Source organism: Lactuca saligna, chromosome 8, assembly GCF_052625555.1.
Source record: "Lactuca saligna cultivar CGN05327 chromosome 8, ASM5262555v1, whole genome shotgun sequence".
NCBI classification, from domain to species: Eukaryota; Viridiplantae; Streptophyta; class Magnoliopsida; order Asterales; family Asteraceae; genus Lactuca; species Lactuca saligna.
In genome coordinates, this window is record NC_136424.1 from 272,932,790 (window position 1) to 272,938,119 (window position 5,330).

Below are 5,330 nucleotides of genomic sequence, written 5' to 3' on the forward strand. Positions count from 1 at the left end.
CCATTAAGTCGCCATTTTATAGGCAACAACCTTATACCCACCTTATAGACCGGCTTCGTGAATGAGGCCTACTAACGGTAAAACGACTTATTCTTATACATATATATAATAATTAACCATTAATGTTATAAATAGTATAAGGGTTGAATTTTAACTATTAAAACTCTAAGGTTTGGAATTAAAGTTTATTAAAGTGTGTGAAACTTTACAAATTCCAAAACTTGAGGGTAAGTTTTGTAACTTTGCAAAACTCTTCATTTCATAACATATGAATTAAAGGTTCATAAAAATGAAGACTCTTCATTTTCATGTAACTTATGTGTTTTAAGTGTGTGTTAAATGAAAGTGACCTTTGGAAATCCATAACTTCAGGACAAATTATGGACTCCATTAAAACACATAAATGATAAAGAATTAATCCTAAACAATTCAGCAAATAATTCCTATCATTTTCTAAATTCATAAGAACATGATCATCAAAAATTCAAGAATTATATGAACACATAAAATCATGGAATTTTGATATATGCTATTGTAAATGGATTAGAAAAACCATTACACCAACTAAAATAAGTTTTATAACACCAAAACAATGTAGGGTAATGTTTCTATTCCATTTCCAGCAGCAAAAGTCGAGAATCTGCACTCTTTCGATCCTACTCGTCGAGTGCATGAACTGACTCGTCGAGTAGGTTGACGTTTTCCTTGGACTCGTCGAGTCCCCCCAATGGACTCGACGAGTCCACCATGCAGACAGCAACGATTTCGACTTTTTTCACTATTTTGCATCAAGTATCAAACAAGCAAGCCTAGGCTCTGATACCACTGTTGGGTTGTGAGCAATCTAACACTTCCTAAGTGTGCATGCAACCCTAATAAACCTTGCATCTATGTTTGTCTAAATACATGCAAAATAATAATTTTCCAAGGTTTATAACCTATCTAACATGGCATGGGGAACATTTCAACATAAAAGAGTTAGAAGAGATTACATACCTTTTGGTGAGTTTGGTTCTAAGGAGTTTGAGGGCCAAGCACCAATAGTGTGAATGCCTCAAATGGAATCACAAACACCACAAACTCTTGGAAAACTTTGAGAGAGTATACACTCTTGTATAAAATCAGCCACACACATGCACACACACACTAGTTCACTAGTTTCCTCTTAGGCTCCATTTCATGCTCCATAAGCATGCTTATATAGTGTGCATGGTTAGGGTGAAACCCTAATAACCCATGTCTTTTCCTTTCCAAGGATCCATGGGTTAAAAGCTCCATGGATCATCCATGGACTTCCACATAAGCCTAGCCCATTAACAAATGAGTATTAGCCCACACTATATAAAACCAATAGCCCATAATCTAATTAGTCTTCCTTTTAATCTCTAAATTAATTCATAATTAATTTAAGACTAAAACTAATTAAATAACGTAACTTCATATTAATATATTATAACTCATAATATATTAATAAACATATGTGTATAACTCTCATAAAATTATCCATAATAGTTTGGATGAGATGCAACCCAAATGGACCATGCCGGTCGGGTCAAGTATATACCAAATAAGTTATTGACTTAGACACCTTATCCAACAATTACCTTGATTGTTATGTAGCAATAACAATCACAATTCCTCCTTGTAATCACTTTAGAAAGCTTAGAGTCACAAATGTCACTCCTTTAATGATTCACAAACACCAAGAGCAAGAGGATGAAGAGGAGAAGAGAAGGAGGCTGAAAACGTGTGGAAACCCTATAGAACAAGTTCACCACGTTTTTGGGGCTTAAGGGTGCTATTTATGCATGTAGGCTATTAGGGTTTTAAACTAGGAAACCCTAATCTAACTGCTTAAGCCCTAAGCAACCCATGGATTCCTTTCTTAAAGGCCTTGGATGATTTCTAATGGGTTTCCCCATAGAATTCGTCCAACCTTATATAATAAGGTAATCCATAGCCCAATTGCAATTATCTTATAATTACAATTTCAGTCCCTTAAGTTTAATTAATCTCTTTTAGCCACAAACTTAATTCTTATTAATTCTTGACTAATATTAATTAAACAATATGATTTCTCATTTAATATATTATTCTCATAATATATTAATAAATCATATTTAATCATTTCTCTCCATAATTCATCCTATCAAGTTGCTTTGGTGAAGACAACTCAAAAGGACCATACACCATAGATCAAGTACATACCAAAATAGTTATGGATTTAAACACTAATCCAACAACCTTAACCAACAGACCAATTGTTTGTTTGTGTTTATAAGTGGAGGGATGCATATATATACATTATACCGAATTTTTTATTTGAGGGATGCATAAACAAAAATTACACTACCGGAAAAAATTTGATGGGTATCCCGGGCTACCCCAGGATCCCCTTTGATCCGCCCCTGTATATAACAAGTCTCTAATCTTAATATAATAGTTTTAGGAACGTAACGGCAAATAAATCAACGGAAACGTACTCGTAATATATCCACGAGCACCCCGCTTACCTTAACTCATAATTTTTCACTCTCGATTATAGTTATGTCCCACATTCTACTTTTAATACTAAATATCCTTAAAAGCTTCTAAATATTAAATAGTAAGATAAGATGATTAAAAACAAATGAAAATATTTATAAAAGCAAAAGACAATAAATAAATAAACGCTAAAATCCTACCTTCATTTAAAAAAAAACTGAAAACAACAATTTTTTTGTCGTACCTAAATATTAAAAATTACATGTTTTTAGTACATCTTACTATTCCTCTAAAACATAGGTTGTATGTTATTGTTTATAGGAAAATAACTTGTTGACAAATCGACTCTCCTTCACATTATCAAAGTTTGTAATGAAAAGAAGCCCGAAATATTGTTAGCCCAAAATTAAATCCCATATAAAAACCCAGTCATATAAAACCCAGCCCAAAAGACAATAGAACAAAGTAATTATGTACACTTTTAATTTTATGATTGCCCTATCGATCATGAAGCCAGAAAAAGACAACATGACAAAGTAATTTTTTACATTTTCTTTTGAATTTTTTATTTGTAACTTTAAGTTAAAATTTCCAATCTTTTTGGAATTTGCTGCTCCATAATATTTTTCAGGGAAAATGACTTATGAGGGTAACTACCTCTTATCAGTATTCACATATTAACAACTTCTTTTTTGTATATAATAAAGCGACTAACTTGTTTTAACTGTTTAAATTACACCAATATTACCGACTAATACATGTTTTAACCGGTAACTCAAAGGGAAAATGACTTAGGAGGGTAACTACCTTTTATCCGTGTTCACATATTGGCAACTTCTTATTTTTTGTACATAAGAAATCAACTAACTTGTTTTAACTATGTAACATCCCAAAAATCATGACCAAAAATTTCATTTTTAATTTAATACTAAAACCATAATTGTCAAACCATTAATTTAATACTCCGGCATCGGGCCTCACCCGACATCAGGCCCCGCCTGACATCGAGTCACGCTCGGTATACAGATCTGTCTCTCTTAGGCCCCGCCGCTAAACACATACAATAATATAACATGCTAACACATAAAGAAACATACTCTCCTGTATCGTTCTCCTAAGAAACATACTCTGCTATTAAATGAGATACGGAACTTGGTCCGTACTCAGCTAGTTCCAGCCAGGGCCTTAGCAGTGCAAAGTGAGTTTCCTCACTGTGTGAATGGGTCTAAGTTTACAATGCCAGTCCATATAGTTTATGAGTAGGAAGACCCGGGGGTTAGCCCTAGGCATTGTATGCTAGTAAATTTATTCCAGACCAAGGTCTGATATCGGGCGGGTGCCCGAGGAATGTTTGCATGTTAGATTATACTTGTTGTTTGTGTGATACTTGTATGTGCCTGGTAAAGAGGTGAGTGTGGGCGAGGTCCCGTATTCCATCACTAGCTGAGTACGAACGATGTTCCGTATCTCATTATTAGCAGAGTATGTTTCTTAGCACAGCGATACAGGAGAGTATGTTTCTTTATGTGTTAGCATGTGATATTATTGTATGTGTTTAGCGGCGGGGCCTGGAGATAGGCGGGGCCTAAGAGAGACAGATCTGTATATCGAGCGTGACTCGATGTCAGGCGTGGCCTGATGTCGGGCGAGGCCCGATGCCAGAGTATTAAATTAATGGTTTAACAATTATGGTTTTAGTATTAAATTAAAAATGAAATTTTTGGTCATGATTTTTGGGATGTTACATAGTTAAAACAAGTTAGTTGCTTTCTTATGTACAAAAAATAAGAAGTTGCCAATATGTGAACACGGATAAGAGGTAGTTACCCTCCTAAGTCATTTTCCCTTTGATTTACCGGTAAAAACAGGTATTATCCGGTAATATTTGTGTAATTTTAACAGTTAAAACAAGTTAGTTGCTTTATTATGTACAAAAAAGAAAAAGTTGCTAATATATGAACACGGATAACAGGTAGTTACCCTCCTAAGTTATTTTCCCTATTTTTCAAGGCTACATTTTCTACAGTTGTTTTATTAGTTTTTGACTAACGAGTACCTTATAAAATATATAGTCAAACACCCAACTAAAAATCTAAAAATAAAGCAATAAAAGGAAGGGACCATAAATGTCAACATAGAAAAAACTAAGGCCAAAATGTGAACAGCTAAAGGTAATTGTTCATTAAGGTTATATATTGTATGTCCCAAATTTTATATTGTATCAATCGATTTCATTATGTTGGTGTGGAATCCCATTCAAGTGAATTAGGTAAAACGAAATATAGAATAAAGAACACAAGATGAATCTTCAATGCATACTATATCGATTATAGTTTGGTACCACTACAAATAAAATGACATTTAGTGACATACATTTTTAATAGCATAACTTTTTTGTGCCACTATATTATGATTTTAGTGGCATATTTTATATGCCACTATAGAAACTAATAAATTTTATAACATTTAATATTTTATGCCATTAATATTCACATGTATTAGGGACATAATGATTAAAATGCTATGCTATATAGATAATTACGTACTACTTAATGTTTAGTTTTTTATGAATTAACCAATCTTTTTATGCCACTGTATGTATTATGGTATTAGTTTTTTATTTTAATTGTATTTCCCTGCCTTACTTTATGTACCGAAGAGGGCTACTTATTTTCATTTCCTTTTTTTTCCTGATTTTAGTCAGCAATCTCTCGGTGGAAAAAATTAGGTGGGCAAATGTTTTATTTAGGGTAGAGGTTTTGAAGAGGGAAAAATCCACAACCTTTCTTCCCAATTCATCCATCATCGACCTGCTCTTTCGTCGGTGCTGGTCCGCCCTCATCTGC